Raw genomic sequence first — 27,213 nt, 5'->3', positions numbered from 1 at the left:
CGCTGAATATATCATTATCCAATTTTATTGAATTAGTTCGCAGCACATATTTTTAGCACTTAGGCACACATTTCTGTGCAATTTAGATCTGAAAGTCAGGGTTTAGGATTTGGGATTTATAGGGAAACAACCCTAGCCCCACTTCCTCTCAATGCCTTGGTGGAGGTTGGGGCTGCAAGGTGAAGGACCACGTAATACAAGCTGCCCTGCCTTCCTCTGGCAGCAGTTACACAAAGCCAAGCAGTTGTCTTGACCTCAGAAATTCTCAAAGTCTTTAACAGATGAATGTGCAATATGGCACTCCAAGAGGGAGGTACAGTAGGTTACATGTCACAAATATATTTAACCTTTGAATTCCTCCCCTTTAATTTCACCAACTAATCTATTAATACCTTCTACAGGGTCCAGTTTGAAAAACACTAAGTGGGATGGTTAATTTTATGTGTTCCCTTGGCTGGACCACGATAGCAGGTATTTGGTCAAACATTATTCTGGATGTTTCTGTAAAGGAGTTTTTGGGTAAGATTTGCAATTAAATTGGTGGACTTTGAGTAAAGTAGATAGCCCTCCATTTCATAGGTGGGCTTCATTTAATCGGTTGATGCCTTGATTGGAACCAAAGGTTGACTATCCCCAAGTAAGAAGGAATTCTGCCCGCAGATGGCTCTCTTTTTCCCATAGGATATTGGGGCACAGGTGGTGTTTGGTTACATGAGTAAGTTCTTTAGTGGTGATTTGTGAGATTTTGGTGCACCCATCACCCGAGCAGTATACACTGCACCCTATTTGTAGTCTTTTACCCCTCGCTCCCCTCCCACTCTTCCTCCCAAGTCCCCAAAGTCCACTATATCATTCTTACGCCTTTGCACCCTCATAGCGTAGCTCCCACATATCAGTGAGAACATATGATGTTTAGTTTTCCATTTGTCAGTTACCTGACTTAGAATAATAGTCTCCAATCTCATCCAGGTCTCTAAGAATGTCATTAATTCATTCCTTTTTATGGCTGAGTAGTATTCCATCATAATGTATACCACAGTTTCTTTATCCATTTGTTGATGGATGGGCATTTGTGTTGGTTCCATGATTTTGCAATTGTCAGTTGTGCTGCCATAAACATGTGTATGCAAGTATGTTTTTGTATAATGACATCTTGTCCTCTGGGTAGATACCCACTAGTGGGATTGCTGGATCAAATGGTAGTTCTACTTTTAGTTCTTCAAGGAACCTCCACACTGTTTTCCATAGTGGCTGTACAAGTTTACATTCCCACCAGCAGTGTAGAAGTGTTCTCTGATCACTGCATCCATGCCAACATCTAGTGGTTTTGTCTTGTTTTTTACTATTATGGCTATTGTTGCAGGGGTAAGGTGGTATCGCATTGTGGTTTTGATATTGCATTTCCATGATCATTAGTGATGTTCAGCATTTTTTCATATGTTTGTTGGCCATTTGTATATCTTCTTTTGAGAACTGAGCAGACAGCTTTTGAACTTCATTTACAATAGTAGCTCTTCCTGGTTTGCCAGCAGACTGCTTTTGGACTTGAACTGCAACTCTTTCCTGAGTCTTCAGTCTGCCAAACTTCTCCAACAGATTTTGAACTGGCCAAGCCTCCACAATCACATACACCAGTTCCTTAAAATAAATGTCTTACACACACACACACACACACACACACACCCTATTGGTTCCATTTCTTCGGAGAACCCTAATACATTAAGTTAATGTAAATTTGGAAAATAGAATGGCATCTATTTTCAGATGATCAGATTAATTGTAATTCTTGGTGAAAAGAGCAATGCACATTTCTGATCTATTATACAAACAGATTTTGAGATAAAGGGCAACTAAGAACCCAGGCACCAAGATCGAATATGTTGATCAAACATGTCAGAACAAACACAATTTTTAAGAAAAGCATTTTCCTAGCCCAGGGCATGGCCCAGGGCAGAGCAAAAGCACCTGGAGAAGAAGGAAGAGCTCAAAACACCAATCAAAAACACAGTAAGATCTCGTACTGAGGTCTTATCTAAGGCAAGCCAGATGGACACAAAGCTTTTAGCTGACAACGCAGGCAGGGGCTTCAACTCAGGGCTGGATTATGTGTTCACATTCTAAAAGTAAGGCCACAGAAGGAGAGATGTGGGGTCACATGCTTCTCCATGATAAAGACATAGCCAGAGGAAAGCTGCAAACAAGCCACCCCTAAAGGGTAGAGTCCACGTAAGGTTTGGAAGGGATGGGCCAAGACAAGATCCCAGGACACTTGCTGATCTTTTCACCTGGGGTGAGATAAGGTGTCAGGAGCAAGCAATCCCACCCCTCTGGCAGAGGCTTCACGTTCTCATCTCCTCATATGTGCTACTTTGAAGCCTCTGAAGTTCTTGAAGCTTCTACTAGAGATTTCCCATTTCCAAGCATCCCAAACAGTGCAATTTTTCCTTAACCATGCTAATGATCTACCCACTACCTCACATACTGACTACATTTATTTGATTTTAATACTATATAGTCTCCTAAAAAGACTTGATGTTTATAGTAAAAATAAAAGGACATATAGTAAAGAAGAGTCAAAGACCAAAGTCAGCAAATAAAGGGGAAAGGAAAGGTCATAAGAACAAAGCAATAGAAAGATCAGCCAAGTTTGAAATTCAATTCAACAAGTGTTGACTACAGATATCTTTCCAAATGTAACTTACCCACCAGTATAGCATGGAGGTTAAGAGGGTTGCCACTTACTAGCTGTGACCTGAGGCCAAGTTACTTCACTGTTTAGTGCCTCCATTTTCCTATCTGAAAACTAGAGATAGAAAAAAAAACACCTTTCCCAGAAATTGACACAACTTCAAATTATTGTCTATGTCTCTCATTCCTAATCTAGTAAAAGTTCTTGAAAGAGAAGTCTAGGAGAGGGGAAAGAAACCAACATTTATTGTGTACCTACTGCATATTAACTCTATAAATTACGCATTTAGTCATCATAAACTTGTGAGAAAACATTTTTATCAATTATATAGACAAAATGGAGTCATGGAGCCTCCAAGGCTTAGATCAGAAGCTACAGGTGACCTCAGATCTCCTGTCTTATGATGCATACCATGGAGTGATGCTCCACATAGTGGGACTCCTGGGCTCCCTGCCTCAGAATCACTCAAAACCAATCACTTGTTAAAACCAATGATTCCCAGGCCCTCACCCGATTTAATTACAATTGTTTGATGGTAGTGGTTTTAATAAGTCACCCACCACCATGATTCCCCTGTACACTCAAAAGCCATTGACTCAGTGGTTAGGAGCATGGACTCTGAAGTTTGGCCTTGTCCTGGTGTCGCTATGTTCAAGGTATGTGACATTGGGCACAGTACTCAACTTCTCTGAGACTCTTTATTTCATTCCAAACATGGCGATTACAGAACATCCTTCATATGGTTGCTGCAGTGATGAAATAATGAATGTCAGGTGCCAGGTTCAGAGTCTGGCACTTAGTAACTGTGATCATTTCCTTCACATGAGAATAATTTAATTTCCTCTTTGCTTTCTCATTCAACTTCACAATTCACTGTATTTGCTTTTTCGCCACCATTTAAGTGAAATCAGCTGAGCAAACATGACCTCCTTGCTAAATCTAATCGCCTCTTTTCTGTTCTCATACAGTTTTGTATCCACTCTGTCTATCACTTATTCATCAGAAATGGATTGTGGCTCTGCCCTGGACCATGCCCTGGGCTAGGCATAAAGAATGCCATGGTGAATGCAGCAGGCATAATCCCTATCCTCATGGAACTTTCAAGCTTGTGTTGGGGACATGGATCTCTATAAGTAACCACATATAAGTGTAACAAGTTTTGATATGAAAGAAAAGAACAGAGTGCCCTACAAACGAATGACAGAAGGGACCTTTTGTCAAAGAGGATCAGGGAAGGTCTGAGACCTAAGGAAGAGCCAAGTATGGAAACAGTCATTCACACAGAAGGAACAGCAGCAGGTAGGAAGACCCTGAGGTGGAAAAGAGCTTGTCACATTGGAGGAAGCAAAAGAACATCCATATGGCAGGACAAGAGGAACGGTGGTATGAAATAAACCTGAAATAGGCATGGGCTTAACTGTACAGAGCCTCGTAAACCATGGTGAAGGTTTGGATTGAATTCCAAGGGCAACTGGAGGCCATGGGAAGACTGAGCCGGAGTATGATCCCATCACTGTAGCAGTGATTTGGAGAAAGGATTAGAAGGGGGTTAGAAGGGAAGCTGAGAGATCATTTGGTTTGCGGAGGCTTGGATTTGAGTACTGGAAGCTGAGATGGGAACAAGTGAAAGGATTGGGGATGAATTTTTGGTGGAGAATTGAGAAAATTTGGAGATAAACTGGATGTGGAAGATAAAGAAGGAAGAGGTGCCAGGAATTACTCTCAGGGCTCAGTTTTGAACAATGAGCCATTTACCATTTTTGGTGGAGCCATTTACCAAGGGGAGGCACTAAATCCCTCTCTGGGGAATATAATATAATCTTTACATTTCTAAAATCTTCCAAATGACTCTGATGGCTGACCTTATTTAAGAAGGCTCAATCTAGAGAGGTGGCATATAGAATAATGGTTACATTTAATGGCTAGTCATTATATCTTTCTTTGGAGGTAGCTTGTCCTGTTCAAACCTAGTCATGAACTGGCCATATCACTGGGAAAGTTAGTTTAATCATCTATAAAATGGAAATAACTGGTTCATATGGCTATTGTAAGATATTAATCTTATAAAATATTTGGAGTACTTCCAAGCTACTATTTTTAGATTATTCACTTGAATAAGCCAGCTGTTTTCACAACTGTAAGCTTTAGCTCGTTCCCTGCCTTTTGCTTGATGTGTTCATCTCCCCTTGTGAAAATTTTCTATTTCTTATTCAGAGATAGCTTTCCTCTGACTGGTACCTCAAACCACCACCCATCCAAGCCAGTCATCTGGGCCATTTCTCCTGCTTGCATGGGCTCACCGTTCTCTATGGATTCTTCCACCATAGAATTTACCACATGGGTTAGAGTTATTTATTTATTTATATTTTTGGTATTCTGAACAAGACTTAGAACTTTTGGAGGTTGTTGATCTTGTCTTATACAAATTTATATCCACAGAACCTAGTCTGTTGTTGTAGCTTGAGGCACAGAATGAATTTGATGGATTTAATTGAATTTAACTAAATTAAAAGCATAATACCCTCAGGGAACTCATCTCACAATATAAGCCTCTTGCTTAATTAAAGTAGCCTATGAATGCAGTCATAGCAAGCTACAGCCAATGTATAGAAAACATTCACCCTACATGGCTATTTAGGCCCAAACTTAAGCCTAAACCAGTCATGCCAGACATAACACCTTTCTTATCTATCTCTCACCTCTGCTTTGCTCTTCCTGAGCAATGTGGGGCCCATGCCTTTCCGAGGAACAGACGAAGGAGGAAGGTGGGGTGGGGAGGAAGAAATACTCCTACAACTTTACAAAACCTTCCTTCACCCCTCGATGCAGGAAGGTAGACAGAGTGGCTGTATGTGCTGTATTAACAGGCATGCTCAGGCTGGTTTGAGTCCTTTCTTTTTTTTATTTTGTTTTGTTTTTATATATATATATATATTTTATTATACCTCAAGTTCTAAGTCCTTTCTAACCACCTGACTTTGTGCGGAAGGTCCAAACACCATTAGGCAAACCCCAATAATGTTACAAGCACAGTGACCTAACCCAGAGCAACTTTTCTAAGAGGATACGTGGTTTTTACCATGCCTTTGAGTGGAAGCAGAATTTGAACTCTCTCATAGTAATTCTTGTGGAGCCTTCAACCTCCATAAAGTGTGCAGGAGGTACTGATCATACATTTTAAACTAAAATAATTTGATTAAGCGTTTGGGTCTCTGAGGGAAAAGTTGAAGAGGACTCTTCACTCTATTCTTTAATCTCGAGGCAAATGGACACAACAGGAGGTAGTCTGACATGTAAAAATAGAAACCTTTGCAGCCAAGCAGATCTGGGTCTAAATCCTGACTCATTTACTCTTTAGTTCTGTGCTCATTAAAGTTAATAATGATAATGATGATAATCACTAACACTTACATGTGCTTACTACATGCCGGGCTCTGTTCTAAGTGCCTTGCATGTATCAGCTTATTGAAGATACCACCACTATATTTTATAGTGAGCACAGAAAGGTTTGGTAATGGATACAAGTTACTAAAGAGCTGGGCCAGAATTCAAACCCAGGCAGCTGGGCTGCAGATATCCATGCTAATATCCACTGTGCTTCCCTGACTCCCATGTGCCTCTGGAGCACAGCGTCTGGCTTTCAGAATCTGAGTTTCCTTCTCTGTAAAGTGCATATGATGAGGCCAACCTTGGTGAGGCCTGAAGGAGATAGTGTACATCGAACCCTAGACACCAGAGGGGCACCCACACTAGAGTAGGTGCCTCTAATGTCAACTTGTACACTCACAATGTCCTATCAGATTTCTAAGTAAACTCTAATAAAACTCTGAGATATCTAGAGTGCCCAAGAACAGCAAATGTGTGGGTGAACGGAACAAATTGGAGGTTTTTAAAATTTACTGTTTAGAACCTTCCACTGATCCAGAAGGCAGTCATAGTCTGTGATGCCCACTATCTCAATATTTCTAAATTAACTATGTCTTTTGTTACAGGCTAGAAGCCCACCAACTGCTGACAACCAGCTGGAGGGGAAGTCAAAAGCTATGAGAGCCCAGAAGGAGAACAATTATTTAGACCTGGAGGGGCCAGTTGGGAAAGTCTTTGAAGGGTCTTCAGAAAATGGACCAAAAGAAAAGAGGAAAAGTCATTCTACTGAGAGGTGTTTGTGTAATCAAAGCAACCGAGGCCTAAGACCTCACAAAAGATTAGAAAAGGGTAAAGGATGCCTGGAAAGCTGGACTAGGAAAAGGCTGTGAAGGGCCCTGAATGTCACGTGTCACATGTTGCCTACGGCATGCAGAATCAAAACATGATAAACCATGTCTTGAATCATGACATATGAAGCATGACACATGAATCATGACATGTGACATGTTGAATGTCACATGTCACATGCCATAGGCAGCCATCAAGACTATTTGAAAGGAAAGTGTATAATCAGGCCCGTGCTTTAGTAAGACAATTTGTATAGTGTTCAGTGTGGATTAAAATGGAGAACACAGGTATCAGTTTGACATCGACAGTACAGGAAACCATTTGGGTTTCTTGTACACCAAACCATTAAAACATAAACGCAAACACACCAACACATTAAAATCTTGAGAGAGAGGGCCAAAAGTTCTTTGTCGCTGGACTAAAAGTGGAAATAAATGTTTGCAACCTCTAAGGTGGATTAAGCTAAGAATTTGGAGTTGTTGGCAAAACTGCCACATAAAATTTCAGACATGCAAAGAAATGCAATTGTAGACTTATGCACATACTTCCACCAGAGAAGGGAATCTGGGCAGAGTGTTCAAAGCTTAAGAAATTCCTTGCTCTTCACCAAGAAGAGCCAACAGCGTTTTCTTTGAATCAACTCTCATATTCCCTTAAAAAGAAGTTGATAGTGTTGTGGAAAACCCACCTATTGAAGTGACAACAAAAACAGCAACCCAGTATGAGTTAACTGGTATTATGCTAAAGGGACAAGTAACTGCACTTTTGACACACACCCTCTAAAAGGTAGGGTGGGAGTGTTTCAAAGAATCAAGTCTGAGTAATAGAAAAGCGTATACCACTTCCCCATATACACGTTCAAGCATGGGGGAGCAGGAGGCTGGGTAATTGAATGCAGTTGTGCACACTGGCCATTTTCCCACCACATACCATTTCTTCAGTGTCTATCCCAAAACTCTCCTCCTAAGTGGCACATCCCTTTATTGATCATCTTTCCCCATACTGATCATCCTCAGCAATCATGTGAGTTATTAGTCTAAGTATTTGTTTTTCTCAAATATGGTCTTTTAACTACTCCCTAAATATTTTATGCATACATAGTTTGTTTTCCCAATTTAACTACAAGCACTTAAAAATGGGAATATTTGTCTACATTTCTTTAATTTTTCATCATGCCTTATATGGTATATAAAGATCAACAGCAATAAAACAACAACAGTAATAACAGCTAAGACCTTTTGAATACTAACTGTATGTTCAGCATTATTTCAACAGCTTTACAGGTATTAACTGATTTAATTATTACAACAACTGCATGAAGTAGATACTATTGTTGTCATCAGTTTATACTTGAGGAAACTGAGTCATGGGAAGGTTAATTATATTTTCCATAGTCACAGAGCCATTAAGTGTATGATCTCAGACAGTCTGACACCTGAGCTATGCTTCCATGTACCTGTTAAGATATTCTTTTTCTTGAATTCGGATTCTGAAAGGAAAACAGAGTTGAAAAATCAGAGGCCCTAGCTAATCAAGTAAAGTTTTGCTTTAAAAACATCAAGAAACAATCTTCCCAAGGTCTCTGCAACATTTTGTGGCCCATCACAGAACAGGGTCATCTTTGACTTCTACACCAAGGAAAATGTGGCTTTTGGATTCCTAGATAGAACCTACTGCATGGCCTCTATCTTCATATGCCCTTGCTGGGATCTGAAGATAATATGAATAAAGTAGATACAGTGGAAGTGAGTAGAAGAAACATCCTGAACAAAACACACTTGTTCCACTTGGCCAGCTACCTATATTCTCATCAAGGGAGAGCTGGCCACAGGTAATACCACATCAAAGTGCAAACTCTGGATCAACTTGCACCTTTACTTATTCGTACCTTTAACACACACATAGCATAACATGTATAATTCTTATTCTGGGCATAGTTGGTGGTAGGAAGGTTTTTATACATTTGAGATTCTATTTGGTGAGCATATGGTAACAACACAAGAAATGTGCCATCAGACTACTGTTCAGCAGTTTACAAAGATGGCTACAACAATTCTTATGATTCTTGTGCACATGTTTCTTTGCCATGCAACTTTGTCACCCCTTCCCATCAAAATATAGAATCCATTTCTTTTTCCCTTTAATTTGGCCCTGTGACTTGCCTAAAACCAACAGAAGGCTGCAGAAGGGACATCATATGACTTCAGGGTCTCAGCGGCAAAAGGCCTTTCAGCTTCTGCTTTCAGGCTGTTATTGCTGTGAGATAGGAAGCCTGGGCCAGCCTCCATGAGAATGAGAGACCACACCTGGTCAACAAGGAGAGCCAACCTTCAGACATGTGAGTGAGACCATCCAGCCTCAGTTAAGCTGCCAGATGACTGAAGCCAGATAAGTGGCCCCAGGCAAGACCAGCAAAAGAACCAACTGGCTGAGCCCAGCCCAAATTGCTAAGGCATAGCAATTTAGGACAAGATAAATTCTTGTGTTTTAAATCAGGATTTGTTATGGAGAAATAGATAACTGATAAAGCTCCAAATCCTAACTGAGACAAGAAATTCAACACCTTTTATATTACCATGATACAAACATTATTTTCTTAATAGTCATCATTAAAGCTTTGTATGTTTAACTGCCCTTCCACTACTACAACAGCTACTGTGCTGGTGCATTCACATGCATGCATACACATAAAGACACATTCTCCAGTTTCCCAACTAGGTACTCATATACTCTTTTGGGCTTTCATTTCTCAATATTGCTATATTTCCAGCTCAGTCCATTTAACTAGCTTAATTCCCATATATCCAGCTCTTCCTGTCTATGAAGAGTAGTTTACCATTACTTACTATGTGCCAGGAACTGTTTCTTACTATCACTGTATCAGGCAGATAGTTCTCTATCAATAACTACTGAATAGATGACTTCATCTAGTCAACCATGACATTAGAATCAATTGCAAGACAGAGATAGGAATCAAAGAGAAGAGATAAATATGTTACCCTTATTACTTATTTTTAAAATATTCATATTGGAAAATATGATTGTGACACCTACTAACCCACACAAACACAAGAACATTTGGGCAACCACAGGCCTCCTCCAATGCAGATTGGTGTGTGAAAAACTTACAGCATGGAGGATTAAAACATGTATATTCTCTGAAGGCAGATATGCCCTTCCAGATACAAGAAAATGAATGACCCATTAATGCTGAGTTCTTTCTCCCAAGCTGACCAATCAGTTGTGACGATTCTTCTCCCCTAGGAAGAGTCACTCTTGGGAAGTCACAGTTGTAACATTGATGGAGGTTTCCTATAGAAACATAAAGACTGGGGAATATGTGTTTCCCCTGTAACAAATTTTGTCCTTATCTTGTGACTTTCCGTTATGTTTCCAGCCTCAACATCTTCCCTGAGCCTCAGAATTATATCTACACACCTGTCTATTCAGTCTCTGCTTGGAAGCCTAATGGGTATTTCAAACTCAACATGTCGAAGAGGATACTCTTCATTTTTTTTTAACTATCTCTTCACTCCTGTTTAGTTTGCTAGGGTTGCCGTAACAAAACAAGGCTGGGAAACTTAAACAGCAGAATTTTATCCTCTCACAGTTCTAGAGGCTGGAAGTCCAAGATCAAGGAGCCAGCAGTGGTTTCTCCTGGTATCTCTCTCCTTGGATACCTTCTCACTATGTCCTCACATGGCCTTTTCTTTGCACACACATATCTCTGGTGTCTCTTCCTTCTTTTAAGGAATCAACCATATTGAATTAGAGACCCACTGTTATTATCTCATTTAACCTTAATTACCTCCTTAAAGGCCCTATCTCCAAATATAGTCACATTAGAGGTTAGGGCTTCAGTACAGGAATTTTAGGAGTAGGGCACAATTCAGTTCCTAACAACCCCTCTCACAATCTTTCCTATTTTAGGAAATGGCACCACCACTGATTAATTGCCTAGGCTAAATTTTAGGAATCATCTAAGATTCCTCTTCCCCTCATACCCCACATCCAGTCCATTAGAAAGTTATGTGTGTTTTACCAATTTCATATCCCACCACTTCCACTATGGACTCCAGGTTTTGCCATCTTGTTCTGCCTGCTTTACTGTAATAGTCTCCTAAATGCTTATACTGGTTCCTTTCCTGCCCTGCTACAGTCCATTTCTCACACATCTACCAGAGTCAATCAGATACCATTGAAAGTAAATCAGATACCATTGCTTCCCTAATTTGCAATCTCTAGTGACTGCTCATTACACTTAGAATAAAACTCAACTCCAGTTTACAACCCACATTCATCTACCCTTGCCCACCTCGCCATCTTTACTACATATCACTCTTCCCCATCATTCACTCAACTCCAGTCACTTTGGCTGCCTTGACTTTCTTCAAGCATCCCAAGCTCACTTTGGTGTCACAACCATTGCATGTGTTCATCGTTGTCCATCCACCTGGAACTCTCTGGATGTGTCTCCCCCCTCTTCATTTCACTGATATCTCTGCTCAAACGTAACTTTCTTAATAGAGCTTTCCTAACTCTATTTTAAACACACCTCATGACTTTCAACTCCTTTACCCTCCTTTATTTACTTTCAAAACGTTTACAACTGCTTGAAATTACATTGTATTTTTATTTGATTGTTTATTGTCTAGTCTTCTCCACTAGGTTGTAAACTTCCTGAGGCTTTTTGTTTCTTGCTGTACCTGTAGCACTGAGAAGGGTCCTTGAAACAAAAGAGACCCTCAACACATATGCATTGAATGAAAATAATTTATGCAATCTAAATCATTCTGATTTGGAAATGTGATCATGCCACTTCCCATCTTAAGCTCTCCAATGGCTTCTCATTGCTCTGTGGATAGACTCGAAGCATCTAATATGGTGTACAAGACCTTCCTACTTTTCAGTTTTACCTCTAGCTACTCTCACCATGCAGCTTGAGCTCCAGCCCTCCCTAACCTTTATGAAGACTAGAACTGTGCTGCTTCATCTTGTAATCCTTGGATTCTAGCACAATACCTGACACAAAATGGTTACAAAGCAGCTGGCATTAAGTGGCAGGAATTATGCTATAAAACAGAGAGTGTACAGAGTCTTGATTTTACATTTCACTAGCTGGTTACTTTATTGACAAAATGGTGATAATAAAATCAGCCCTAGCTATTTCTCACAGGTGATTTAAAAATCAAATTTATATAAAAATATTTAGAGAGCACCTACTATGTGCTGGGCACTGTCCTATGTGTTGAGGGTACATTAATGAGTGAAATAGACAATGATTTCTGCCTTCATGGAATTTATGTTCTAGTAGGTAAAAGACTACACACACACACACACACACACACACACACAGGTAATAAGTGCAATAGAACTAATTCAGGGAAGGAGAGTGAGGAGGGCCTGGTGCAGTGCATATGCACATTTTGTACTTGGAGGTCAGGAAAGGCCTCATAGAGATGATGACATTTGAATAGAAACTCAAAGGGGTTGAGGGAATAAACCATGTAGACATTTGGGGAAAGAATATTCCAGTCAGAGGGAACAATAAATGCAAAAAACTCTGAGGCAAGAACATGTCTATAGTGTTCAAGACCATATATTCTGGGCCATAAAATAAATCTCAATAAATTTAAAAGAATTCACACAATATAAAGTGTGCCCTCAGATCACAACAGAATTAAATGAAGTTCAATTTAATAAATAAAAACAAGTAACAGAAAGCATCTCTGGATAATCCTCAAATATTTGGAAACTAACACACCTCTGAATACCTCATGGATCACAGAATAAATCAAAAGAGAATGAATGGAATGAAATTGAAAACAGAAATTATTTAAATTTGTAAGATACATCTAAATTTATGAAACTCAAACACCCATATCAGAAAAGAGGAAAGGTTTGAAATTAACAACCTCAGCTTCTGCTTTAAGAAATTAGAAAAAGAAGAGAAAATAAAACCCGACCTAAGGAGTAGAAAGAAAATGATAAAGATCAGAGTGGGAAGCAATGAAATAGAAAACAGAAAATGATAGAGAAAATCAGTAAAATTAAAAACTTGTCCTTGAGAAAATCAAAACTGATAAACCTTTCACAAAATAGATCAGAAAAAGAGAAAGAGAAAACACAAACTACCCATACTAGGAATGTGAGAAGTGACAGTCCAGATTTGACCAATAATAAAAGGAAAATAAAGAAATATTATGAACAACTTTATGCCAATAAACTTGACAACTTTGATGAAAATGTACACATATCTTGAGTAGTATGAGCTATAGATATGGTTTTGACCCATGTTCCCATCCAAATCTCAAGTTCAACTGTAATCTCCAATGTTGGAGGGAGGGCCTGGTGGGAGGTGACTGGATCATGGAGGTGGGTCCTTCATGAGTGGTTTAGTACCATCCTTTTAGTGCTGTTCTTGTGACAGTGAGTGAGTTCTCATGAGATCTGTTTGTTTAAAAGTGTGTAGCACCTCTCATTTCATCCTTTCTTGCTGCTCTGGCCATGTGATCTGCCTGCTTCCTCTTCACCTCACTGTGATTCTGTTTCCTCAGGCCTCCCCGGAAGCTGAGCAGATGCCAGCACCATAATTCCAGTACTGCCTATCAAACTGTGAGCCAATTAAAACTTTTATTTATTTATTTTTAAAATTTTTTAATTTATTTATAAATTACCCAGGCTCAGGTATTTCTTCATAGCAATGGGAGAACTGCCTAATACAGCTATCATAACCCATTCAAGAAGGAACAGAAGACACTAAATAGCCCTGCACCTATTAAGGAAATTAAGTTTATTTTTAAAAATTCAATTTATAAAGAAGTATATGAATGAAAATACTTTCCACGAAGTAAATCCCAGGCCTGAATTATTTCATCTGTGAATGCTAACAAACACTTAAGCATGATATAAAACTCGTTCTATGTGAACTCTTCTAGGAAGTTGAAGAGGAGTGAATACTTCCCAACTCATTCCACAGGGCTAGCATTACTCTGATACCAAAATCAAAGACATAAGTAATGAAAACCACGGACCAATTTCCCTTGTGAGCAGAGATAAAAAATTCTTAGCAAAATTTTAGCAAATTGAATGTGACAATATCTAAAAGAAGACCAAGTGGAGTTTATCCCAAGAGTGTAGTGTTGGAGGAAAAACAGGGGACACTGTGGCTAGGCTGGAATGAGCCAGGGAAGTGAGATGACATTTGAGAACTAATGAGAACTGGATCATGTGGGCCAGAGGATTTGTCCCAGATCATCATGACCCTGAACTCACAAAATTAATACTAGTAGTGTGAATTTTAGGCCTCTCTATAGGAGAACGGGGAAAATTGAGGGGTGGTGGGGGGACTGGTAAATATCACAGAGAGAATTGTTAGCCTCATTGCAGGGACTCGATTTTTAATCTGAGTGAGATATAGGAAAACCATTGAAGAGTTCTGAGCAGAGGAGTGATATCATCATTTTACTGCATTTTAAGGATCTATTTTATTGAGAACATATTTTAGTGGAGTGAGACTGGAATCAGGAAGACCAAATAATAATATTAAGTCAAAGTATTCAGTAAATTAAAAATAATTCACATACCAATAATTACTCAAATATTGCAATAACTTCATTATTCTCTGTCATAGTTTAGTGCACCATTTCTGACAAGCTGCTTTATATATACTTACTTTTTTACAGATAACAGTCTTTTGATAAAATACATTTTGCTAGAGAGGACTCTCAGAAGAACGTGGGGAACTCTGCTTGGTTATAGGTTGATCATCGAAGCCCAGTGGAATTTTGCCCAACCATTTTATTACACATACCTCAGTTTTATTGTCAGAAATAAAATGTTATGCTGAATGGTAAGATCCTAAAATAATACAACATTCCTTTATGCGATGTACTTGGTCCCAACTTGATTGTGATGCCAGAAATACACAATATTTAACCTTTTTCCAAGGAGCTGGTCTCCCTTGAACCAGCCCCCTGCAGTCATTGTTCTCCTGACTGATGTTATCAGAGATCCTATGCAGGATCCAATTCCTACTCATGCCAGAGCAAGCCAGAAGCAGCTCTACCAACTCCTGGGAGCTACAAAGCAATAGGTTCCCAGAGCCTAAAACTATTGAAAATGATGTTTGTCTACAACGGCCAGAGACAACTTTTATAAGCTTCCAGGAAGTGGAGAACCAGAAAAACTGAGAAAAATAAAAAAAAACAAGCCAAAGCACACAAGGTCAAGGGAGCTGAGAATCAAAGACTGTGATGACAGGCAAGGCTGTGGATATGGAGTGCACACTAGAGTTCTCTTTCATAAGGGATTGATGACGTGCTTGGGGCGGGGTGGCCACTTGCACCGAGTGGTTCAAAACACGTACAAAGTCCAACCCATGCCTAAGTGAGTGTTGTAGCTCATAGTGATTTAATTTGTTTTGCCACACTTGAAAGTGCAATACGATAGTGAGAGTATTAGGTCCCTTTGAAGGCGGGCAGGGAAGATTTTTTTGGAGGAAGTAAACACCATGTAAAGAATTGTCAACCTCATCCACATTTCAAGTCAATTCTGCTGACATGAAAATGTTTTTCACAGGTCGAGTGTGCGGTTTCCATTTAGCACACAGGCCTTCCACCTGGGAAAGTCCAGCTTGGCAGTGGCATTTCCATCCATCTCACCAAGTTACCTATCCACTGCTGTGTGCTTTCAGCGTGATGTTTCTACAGCTGAGCATTATTTAGAAAACTATGTACGTTCATCTGTACTGAAGCAATAGTGATGGATTAACTACCTGACACACGTCATCTTGAAATCTCAGGAGGAAATTACTGCCTACAACACACACACACATGACCAGTTTTAGAGTTTTGAGGTTTCAAAAAGTTCTATTAAATGGCTTCAGAATGTTTGAAATGTACAAAACATTTCCTAGGAATTTTTATATCAATGTTTTTCCTACGGAAATGTCTGTGAACTAGAATTGTTTTCTTCTATTCTCTATATATTCATTTGGTAAACATGTATTCAAGTCTATACTTGATACTCAGCATTCGGATATTTATAACAATGAAAAACTGAAGTCCCTGTGCTCAAGGACTTCGATTTAGTGAGGGATAGAAGTATATGCAAGTAGTTACAATTCAAAAAGGCAAGCTGATCAGAGAAATACAAATAAAGCACTAGGAGTTAAAAAGAAGGAGGTCACTAACTGCCAGGGTCATTAGAGACCAACAGAGAAAATTATATATGATCTGGATCTTGATGGACTAAAAGGAATTTATGATGGGGAGAAGCAGAAAGAGTAATATTTTAGGCAGAAAGAACAAACCCTGGAAGTATATAATCATGCTAAGACTTATATGCTGTATTAGTCCATTTTTATGCTGCTGATAAAGACATACTAGGGACTGGGAAGAAAAGGAGGTTTAATTGTACTTACAGTTCCACATGGCTGGGAAGGCTTCAGAATCATGGCGGGAAGTGAAAGGCACTTCTTACATGGTGGCGGCAAGAGAAAATGAGGAAGCAGCAAAAGTGGAAACCCCTGATAAACTCATCAGATCTCATGAGACGTATTCACTACCACAAGAAAAGCACAAGAAAGAGCAGCTCCTGTGATTCAATTACCTCCCCCTGGGTCCACAACACGTGAGAATTCTGGGAGATACGATTCAAGTTGAGATTTGGGTGGGGACACAGCCAAACCATATCATAGGCCATATTGAGGAAGTCTGCTTTTGAGAGTCTCAGTATCAAGCACCTAGCTAGTGATTAATTTTGGCCTGTTCTTTGTGGGTGAAAATGATGGGATGAGTTTATGTTCATGAAATTGATGGTGAAAATAATGATTAAAAATAGGACCTTTTGCCGGGCACGGTGGCTCACGCTTGTAATCCCAGCACTTTGGGAGGCTGAGGTGGGCGGATCACGAGGTCAGGAGATCGAGACCATGGTGAAACCCCGTCTCTACTAAAAATACAAAAAAATTAGCCGGGCATGGTGGCGGGCGCCTGTAGTCCCAGCTACTCGGAGAGGCTGAGGCAGGAAAATGGCGTGAACCTGGGAGGCGGAGCTTGCAGTGAGCCGAGATCGCGCCACTGCACTCCAGCCTGGGTGACAGAGCAAGACTCCGTCTCAAAAAAAAAAAAAAAAAAAAAGGATCTTTCTATGGAACTTGGCCAACATGTCCATGTGGCTGTGCTAACCAATTATTTACTATTTTATCAACCTGCTTGCATTTTCCTATTTCTAAATTCGTTCAGTATACTTTGAGAAAGTACTATCATACATCATGACTGTTAGTAGAGCCTAGAAGATTTCTCCTTTGACTGTTCTAAATATAACAGTTCATCCGAAATCAATTCATATATTCAACTTAATTCCTGCCAAAATTTCAGTGACACACACACACACACACACACGGAAAAATTGTTCTAAAGTAAATTCAGAAAATAATAGAGATGAGAAAATTATGAAAACTAGTGCAAATACTAAAATTTGCAGATATACTAAGAGATATAACATATTACAACATGTTATATAGCCTCTGAAATAAAAACAATTTGTTACTAGGCTAAAAATAAAATCTGCAGCCCAGAAGTAGACCATATTACATATAGCACTATAGTTTCATAAAGGAGATACCATTGGTCAATCAGAAACCCAAAGGTTTAGTCAGTGAGTGCTCTATGAGGGATCAGTTAGCAATTTACAAAGAAAAATTAATTTAGAGCTTCATCTCATTTCATAAGCCAAAATATATTTTAGATAAAAAAGTAAATATTAAAAATTAAACAACAGAAACTAGTAAAAAAAGTGAAATATTTATCAAATGTCTAGATTCAAAAGCACTTAGCTCAGAAATGATTAAAGACTTAAGAGATAAAAATAAAGATTGAGCCATATACAAATTTAAAACTTTAATATCTAAACTCTAAAAATCATAAGACAAGTATCAAATTGTGAAAATGGCTACAGAAAATACTAAAAACATTAATAACTTCATTGTATTATGAACTTGTATTAATGGACAAAAAAACATAGGAAAAAAGGGGGAATACAAATAAATACAAAATTAACTACAAAGGGAAATTAAAAATAATTATGGTTTTTGATTATATAACTAATCAACAAACATACAAAACCTATATTCATTCTCAGTTGTAATGGAAATCCAAAATAAAACAACATTAAGATATAATTGTTTTGCTGGTATAAATAGTATTTTTCTAATTGATAATATTCAATGTAAATGCAAAGATGGTACAGTGTAGAGTTTGTGTTTGGATAATTGGGTGGTCATTACTTTTATCTTCTTGATTTTATTTTTTTAAATGTCTTTAATGGTGATTTTTTAACTTTTATAATTGAAAAAATTAAAAGTGACAACATATATGTATGGTAATTAAGAAAAATATCTTCTCGAATTGGGGCGAATTTGTAATCCTATACACTGGGCCAACTGGCATCAGAACTTCCACGGACTGTTGTTAAAGAATCTGCTCAAAAACAGTGAGATTTTTCAGTGAAGAAGGGTTATTTCCATCTATCAGGATCTGCTGAGGCAGCAGAACAGAGAACTATCTGTTGTCAATCAGCTCAAAATACTTAATAACAAAATAGGTGTTATACAGCTATCATGAGTCAAAGGCAGAATTTTTTATAGAAAAGAACACACTAATGATTTAAACATGCATATTCAGCAGAGATTTACCCCACAGAATTCTAGGCAGCAGGATTAAAAAAAAAAAAAAAAACAGTATTGCTAAATTACTAAAAGCCTAGAGGTGAGTCGTGTGGGTGATAAGTGCTTCAGAAAATGTTATCATCTATTTTTCTTGTCTTTACAAAGAAACTCTCTGACTTACAATGGTTTGACTTATGATTTTTCAACTTTGCCATGAGTTTAACGGGACATAACCCCGTTGTAGATTGATGAGCATCTGTACTTATAAAACACCTCCACCTCTACACAATTTGTTGGTGGTGGTAGTAGGGGTGGGGGCATGTTATGGGGGCGATTCTTGACAGCTCACTAATATCTATATGAAGGGGTGGATAGAATGATAAATGGTAGGTATGATGTGCTGATGGGACAAAGGGCCAAAAACTTCGGTAGAGGAGTAGGGAAGAGAAGTGTCATGAAAGGTGACAGAAAGATCCACATGCCAGCTTATTCCTTGGGCTAAAAACCATTAATGACTTTCCCTCTGTCCTCTCAGCTTATGTAAAACACATAAGATAAAATCAAGGTCCCTCTTTTAAAATTATTTCGCTGAACTGTTGAGTCAGCAACACTGCATGAATTTGCATCTCTACTTTTGCAAGAGCTATTTATTTACAGAGCACTGCCTTGTGAAAATGTTTTGTGGTATGTATGACCATCAAGTCACTGTAATCCTGATGATAACTAGAGTCAGGAGTATGAAAGTGGGAAGGTTGGCCCCTGGGTGTATTCTGACTGCTCAAATCAGTCCTGTAAAATTGAAATAAACCTACCTGAGCCAGTTCCTATCCACCTGATAGGATACAAAGAAGACTCACTGGCCTGTGGGTTCTTACGTACAAGCTGCTGTTTTTCCCCTCTACTGATCATAGGAATTTCCAGTTCAGGAGTTGTGTTGGCATGCTCTCCTGGACAGAGTGAGAGCAGGAGGACCTGGCCACACACGTGCTTATATATCGCTTTCCTTTCTCCAGTTAGAGGTTGGAAAGGTGCTTACGGAATCATAAAAATAAAGAATAAGAATGAAACTAATTTGGACTTGGTTGTAAGAGGGTTTGTCATTTACTATATCCTTCCTGTATCTAACTCAGAGCTAAAAGAAACCACAACATTTCCCCCCAAAACTGATGAAGACTAAATAAAACACTAAGCAAGAAAAATAATCAGAACAAATAAGAGTTCATTAAGTGGCTTGACACAAAATAAATAAAAATTGATAGTTTTCCTCTATACTAGCAATAACCAGTTAGAAAACAAATACAGAAATAGCCTATTCACCCCAAAATAGGAGTGGGAGTATTGAAAACCTGTAAGAAGATTATACTGAGAGAAAGTAGAAAGACATTTTTATAAAATGATCACTCCTCCCCCAAATTAATCAATATTTAATTCAATTTAAGTCTGATAAGAATGTTTTTGGTTTTTTCGAACAGACTGAAGTTGTAACATTAATGTAAAAATTGGTATGGGAGATTGCCTGGAAACTTTTACAAAAAAATAAAATTGAGAAAGGTAGAATTGGGTACTTGCTATGCAGCTCTTAAAACAGTCTGTAAGGGTACTGTGTTCAGTTAATTATGATGTCACTAAAAGAAGAGTCAAATCAATAGCATTCAGAAAAAGATTCATTTAACTATGGAAACTGGATATATAGCAAAATTAACATGTTCAATTTAGTGGAGTAAATTCAGACCATTTCATAAATGATGTTAAGATTGTTGATCCATCTAGAAGAAAGCAAAATTTAATTTCTACCTCACAACTAAATAAAAAGTTTCAACTGGGCGTGTGTGTGTGTGTGTGTGTGTGTGTGTGTGTGTTATAATTTGTTTTTTTCTTGTATCTTGGCTTTTTAAGTAAGTCTATATATGTCTAACTCCTTGTTTAATGGAATTTGTATGTAACAAATTTTGAATGCAACAATTTAACTATTTTTTTGATGGACATCTGGCATGGTTCCAGTTTTTTAAGGACACTTTCATGAAAGTACAATTACTGAAATAAAAAAAAACCAATCATTTAAAATATTATTAGTTGTTGCTATATTCCTGGCACAAAATTCTGGAAGAAATTTCTCATTTATTTATTAAGGGGTTATTCTCAGTTGATTCATGGATGTCTTAACTTGCTCACTACTGCGCTTGATCAGGATAACAAGCATTAACTGGGCACTTTCTTTGCTCCTGACAGTAAGCAAAGATCAGGAGCAGGAGGCATAGGAATAGTGGAGGGGTACAATAGAAGCTCCTTACCCTTATGCTATTTCAAAAAAAAGTACGGAAAAGTGCAGATTTATAAGTACCAAATTGGGTGATAGTACCTATTATATGTGCTTTAGAAGAACCAGAGATAAAAAAGATAAAAGATTTTTACAAGATAAAATTTGGCTATTTTCTACAACTGTATTCCCCCAAAATGATTACGACTCCAAATCCGTTTTGAATGTAATATTTAGGGTGATTATTATGAATTTAATGTCCCTAATAATTAATTGGATAAAATAAATTCTTCGGCACCATAAGAAAATTCAAAATACATGAATGGTCTCAGGACAAAGCTAATGAAAGGGAAGGAAGAAATATAACCAACACTTACTTATTATGTACTTGTACCATGTGCTAGGTGCTTTGATTACATTCTCTTCTATTTTGTCCACCTCTGGCATGACTTGGAAGGACAATGCATTGCTAGGAATTCTCCAAAATGAAGGACAGTTTTAGGGGCAGGAGATTTTTTTTAAAAGAGCCAGCATCTATAGAGTTCCTGCTATTTGCCAAGCTCTGTGCCAGAACCTTGAATCACACTGCTTCTGTTTCATACATGTTCAGTCCTCTAAAGTGAGCTCAAAGATGCCTTCTAACCACATACCAAAGTAGGAAGTCCTAAGGAGAGGACGAAGTCCTCAGGCACACAGTCTTAAGGGTTGAAAGTTTTTAAGTGAGCAGTAGAAGTTAAAAGAATGTGAAAATGAACCTTGGCTGACAGAAGCCACCTCACCCAGATATGCCAAGGAGATTACCCTCCCACCGGCACAACCACCACCTGTCCCACCACTTCCCAACAGCCAATGGCTGACTCATGAACACGGAAGTCCAGTCTGCTTCAAATCATGATAACTCTACTGTACTATTTATGCTCCAGAGTCCCCTATTGATCAGGCCAAGGCTAGACTTCGTTAGAGGATATCCTTGATTGGTAATTCGCCCTTTCCTATGTCACTTCCCTTTTTCTGTTATAGGTTTGGCCTGAAGAACACTTCCTCAATAAGTCCCTTTTCATCAGTTTCTGACTTAGGCTCTGCTTCTGGATAACCCAACATAAAATGAAGAAAATTTGAGTTCCTGGCCATACTTCTGGTTATCGCACCTAATGATTTCTGATCTTCACAACGACTCTTCGAGGTAGGGATTACTAATCCCATTTTATGAATTATTAAGGTTGGTACACTGAGCCAGATTCAGCAAAAAAGGTAGGGTGCAGAAAGACAGTTCAGATAGATACTGAACTGCTTCAGTAGTTCCTAAGGAGGAACTGATCAAGGCTGCCTTTAGCAAGAAGGTACTTGGCGACCCAATTCCAGGGCCCTAGGCTCTAACTTCCCACAAACCTATTCCTTCAGAGGGAAGGCAGATGTGAGAGGACAGAAACTGCATCTTTTCTCAATCCATGTTACATGGTCACTCTTCTAAACCTTTGAAAATTAATCTTAGTCATTTCCGATGTCTGGCAGGTGGACTATGTTAAATATGTTTGCAAATTAACATATACCTAAGGAGTCCAGGGTCTAGATCACAGTGCAATTTCTCTTGGTTTGGAGTCTTATTTGTCTGTTTCCCTGGAGCTAGGATTCATCCCTGTAGTGAGCCTTCTGACTGCAGCTGATAGCATTCGTCTACCTCACCTTCTGATGGGGTGGTTCAGGACCAAGAGTAGATTCATAAATACACAAGCCTGGACATCTGAATGAGTTGGGACTTTCTGGATCAATCATCCGGCCTTGAGGTAAGCTTTCAAGTGACTAACAAACATAGCAAGCATGTGCTGCATGGGAACCTACTGACCAGATGGAAGAAAACTTAATTGAACACAGAGTCGATTTTCAAAGTTTAGAATATGGTGTGTTGAGATACGTTTGTTAGCTTTCTCCTTTCTTCTAGGGGACGCTGTTGAGGAAGCATTGTTAAAGTCTCTCTTCCCACTGCTGTGGTGTCTAAGTCGGAGTCTCCTAAAGAGCCTAAACGGCTGTGGAAGCTCCTCATTGGAGGGTTGAGCTTTGAAACAACCGCTGAGGGCCTGAGGAGCCTTTTCAGTAATGGGGAAATGCTCACAAACTGTGTAGCGATGAGATCCAAACACCAAGGGCTCCAGGGCCTTTGGGATTGTCACAAATGCCACTGTGGAGGAGGCAGATGCCTCCACGCATGCACAGCCACACAAGGGGCTGGAAGAGTTGTACAACCAAAGAGCTGTCTCAGGAGAAGATTCTCAGAGACCAAGTGCCCACTTAGCTGTGAAAAAGATATTCGCTGGTGACATTAAAGAAGACACTGAAGAACATCACTGAAGAGATTATTTTGAACAGCATGGGAAAATTGAAGTGATTGAAACCATGACTGACCAAGGCAGTGGCAAGAAAAAGGGCCTTGCTTTTGTCACCTTTGATGGCCATGACTCCGTGGATAAGATTGTCATTCAGAAATACCACATTGGGAATGGCCACAACTGTGAAGTTAGGAAAGCCCTGTCGAAGCAAGAGGTGGCTAGTGCTTCATCCAGCCAAAGAGGCCAGAATGGTTCCGGAAACTTTGATGGTAGTCATGGAGGCAGTTTTGGTGGGATAGACAACTTTGGTCACGTAGAAAACTTCAGTGGTCATGGTGGCTTTGGCGGCAGCTGTGATAGTAGTGGATATGGTGGCAGTGAGGATGACTATAATGGATTTGGTAATGACAGTGGTTATGGAGGAGGTGGCCCTGGTTACTCTGAAGAAAGCCGAGGCTATGGAAGTGGTGGAGAGGGTTGTAGAAACCAGGGCAGTGGCTTCTGTGACAGCTATAACGACGGAGGCAGAGGCGGCTTTGGCAGTGGTAGTGGAAGCAATTGCAGAAGTGGTAGAAGATACAATGATTTTGGCAAGTACAACAATCAGTCTTCAGATTTGGAACCCATAAAGGCAGGAAACTTTGAAGGCAGAAGCTCTGACCCCTATGGTGGTGGAGGCCAATACTTTGCCAAACCACGAAACCAAGGTGGCTATGGTGGTTCCAGTAGCAACAGTAGCTACAGCAGTAGCTACTGGTTTTTTTTTTTTTTTTTTTTTTTTTTGTCGTTGTTGTTGTTTTGAGATGGAGTCTCACACTGTTGCCCCCGGGCTGGAGTGCAATGGCATGATCTCGGCTCACTGCAACCTCTGTCTCCTGGGTTCACACAATTATCCTGCCTCAGCCTCCCTAGTAGCTGGTGCCCACCACCACACCCGGCTAATTTTTTGTATTTTTGGTAGGGACGGGGTTTCACTATGTTGGCCAGACTGATCTCAAACTCCTGACCTCATGGTCCACCTGCCTTGGCCTCCCAAAGTGCTAGGATTACAGGTGTGAGACACTGTGCCCAGCCAGAAGATTTTAATTACTGCCACGAGACAAAGCTTTGCAGGAGAGGACAGCTGGAAATATGACAAGGAAACTACAGGTTACAACAGATTTTTGAACTCAGCCAAGCACAGTGGTGATAGGATCTAGCTGCTACAAAGAAGACATGTTTTTGACAATATTCATGTGTATGGGCAAAAATCTCAAGGACTGTAGTTGTGACCAATTGTACAACAGTTTATTTTAGTTTCTGTTCTGTAGAAAGTGTAAAGCTTGCCTATGAAGGGTTTTAATGTCAATTTTTCTTTGCACCCATGCTGTTGATTGCTAAATGTAATAGTCTGATCATGATGCTAAATAGATGTGTCCTTTAAAAAACAATACGATGTGTTGTAGTACATTGGTTGGCTGACATTAATGAAAAGACCTACCTATTAACATTGATAACTAAATCTGGACATCTCTCTATAAAGCTACTCAACTGGGTCCTACTGGCTGAACTTTATATGCTTCAGTGGCCTCTTAACAAAAGACTGCCTCTAAATTAGACTAAGTGTCTTAGAACCCTGTGGTCTAGAGAAATGAAGTGAAATGTAGTAGCTGGGAGAAACAGGGCATTATACGCCAAAGAGAAGAACTATCTTTCAAGATAAACTAGCACCCCACCCTAGCCCAGCTTCATGGCTGACTCTCAGAGCATCATGTTTTCCACTGATGGGCTGAAGATTCATAAATGTAGTAAACCACTGAAAACAACTGCTTCATAAGACTTCTTTAGAAAATTCCTCTTGGTACTACATCTACAATGTAGAGGGCTTGTCTTCAGCTCCCTCAACATCTCAAATTTTTTGACACATTCAGTACATGCCTGTGATGTCTTTAATCCCAGAACACATGTATTTTCCCCTTCCAGATGATTTCTTTGCAGATGTCACAATGGAGAAGAGCTATCAGAGGTGGAAATAATCATGCTGTCACAAAGATATTACTTTTTTCTTCCAGTGCTGGAAGGCAGTCAGGAACAAGCCATGCATTAGTCTAAGAGCCATGAGATGTATAACTCCAGATTTTTAAAGCTCATAGTAGAAAATGAAGAGGGGGCAATGGCATAGCAGGTGAATGCATTTGGGGTGTGTTACAGACCAAGCAAGAATCAATCACTTATGTCTGTCAGACCAGATGGATCTGGAAACAGTTCAATCCTCAAGACCAATGTGATATGTTGTGATATGTGATATGTCACAATAATATGTTTTCCCCGCAGGTTTCAAGCCTGTTTTAAAAAAAAATTTTTTAAACTTGAAAGGAAGACAAGTGACCAATATTTTAAGGTTAATATGGAAAATAATAGTCATAGTATTTAATAAACTTCAATTTATCAAATAAACCTGTATGTCAGTCTTTCTGGCTTTAGGCCTGTTTGCATCAGAATTATCCTAGAGGCTTCTTAAAACAACAAAAATGAGCACACAAACATCTATTTAATCATAAGGGAATTTTCACCTAAAATAATCTCCCCCTGTGATGTAGATTCACACTGGAGTTGAGTATAATAATTTTGCTCTCATCAAAAATAATTGGAAAGAGAGGAGCTTTGGGATACGTCATTTTGATCTAAGAAAACTTACTGGCTTTCTTGCTGCTTCTTTGGATTCTTTTTTGCAGATCATCTGGCAAGTGAGCAGGTGCACAGCTCTGATAACCAGGAAGGAACCCCCGACCCCACTACCACTGCCTCAGAGCAAATACTCAATAAACGGTCACCTCATTTCCAGCCCCCTCCCTACTCCCACCCACCAGGCAAGAAAGCTTAAACCTAGTAAAATCTCTGAGTGCTCAACATGGAATGGAAAACCCAGAAGAGCAAGGTTAGAAATTGTAGCTGGAAAGTCCCAAGTTCTCTGGTTCCTCCTGGAAGAGGGCATGAAGGTGGCTTTGTGTAAATATGGGCATATTAATTTTTATTTGATGAGCCATAGAAAACTAGATCGTCCAGAGATAAATAAAGGAACTGGGAATGTTGGAATCCACAAATACTGACCATCAGTTTGGGACTGGCAGCTTCTCTCCTTCCCGTCTTTATTACCAGTTATAGCGCTGTTACCTTAGATGCACACATGCTTTACAATAATGTTTTTGAAGCCAAGCCCTAGAGATTTCTCAAATATGCTTCCTATGTCTTTCTAGAGGCCCAAGCACATACCTCCCTCATTTATTGCCTCCTATTCAGCTTGCGCAGCTTTTATGTGGTTTACATATTAAGCTTCTGTTTAAGATTGTGTTGTCTGGGCGCGGTGGCTCCTTCCTGTAATCTCAGCACTTTGGGAGGCCGAGGCGGGCAGATCACTAGGTCAGGAGATCTAGACCATCCTGGCTAACACGGTGAAACCCCGTCTCTACTAAAAATACAAACAATTAGCCGGGCGTGGTGGCGGGCGCCTGTAGTCCCAGCTACTCAGGCGGCTGAGGCAGGAGAATGGCGTGAACCCGGGAGGCGGAGCTTGCAGTGAGTCGAGATTGCGCCACTGCACTCCAGCCTGGGCGACAGAGCGAGACTCCGTCTCAAAAAAAAAAAAAAAAAAAAAAAAAGGTTGTGTTTACAGGTTTCCACTGCACTGGATGAGATCATCCAGGTTTTGAAAAATATTTAGATTTTAGGAGTTGCATTCTACTCTAAGTAACAACTCCAAACCTGCACCATATTTATTGGGTGACTTTAGACCACAATACCATTTTGTACAGTAAGGTATCTTCTTACGAAACAGAGAAGACATGCTTACTTCCTTACAGGATAAACAATGTGATGCTGAATAAGATAAAGCTAAAGTTACTAAGAGACAAACACTGTATATTAAGTGTTATAACCACATATCAGAAGACCATTTTATATTGTGGTTTCAGGGTGCTAGAATATTTGAACCCTGTTTGCTTAGCTAATTTAACTTTTTGGTAAGACTGGTTATATTTTTTTCTGTATAGAGAAGAGGTGATGAGAGAAAGTACTCTTT

The 27,213-nt window shown here is 39.4% G+C and overlaps 1 long non-coding RNA gene and 1 pseudogene across 1 annotated transcript in view; both read left to right on the top strand.

Moving 5' to 3' along the window:
- The window catches only part of LOC115837059, a 32,052-nt gene extending 23,719 nt beyond the window's left edge, over positions 1 to 8,333 (top strand). The window contains exon 4 of the long non-coding RNA XR_004032116.1: positions 6,682 to 8,333. This is a non-coding gene — a long non-coding RNA (uncharacterized LOC115837059). The remainder of the gene's footprint in view (positions 1 to 6,681) is intronic.
- Positions 8,334 to 15,218: 6,885 nt separating this feature from the next.
- On the top strand, positions 15,219 to 26,019 carry LOC100599811 (annotated as a pseudogene).
- Positions 26,020 to 27,213: the final 1,194 nt, after the last annotated feature.

The sequence above is a fragment of the Nomascus leucogenys genome, chromosome 10, assembly GCF_006542625.1.
Source record: "Nomascus leucogenys isolate Asia chromosome 10, Asia_NLE_v1, whole genome shotgun sequence".
Lineage (NCBI taxonomy): Eukaryota > Metazoa > Chordata > Mammalia > Primates > Hylobatidae > Nomascus > Nomascus leucogenys.
The sequence above is the reverse complement of the archived record's forward strand: the minus strand, read 5'-3'. Positions and strand labels throughout refer to the sequence as shown.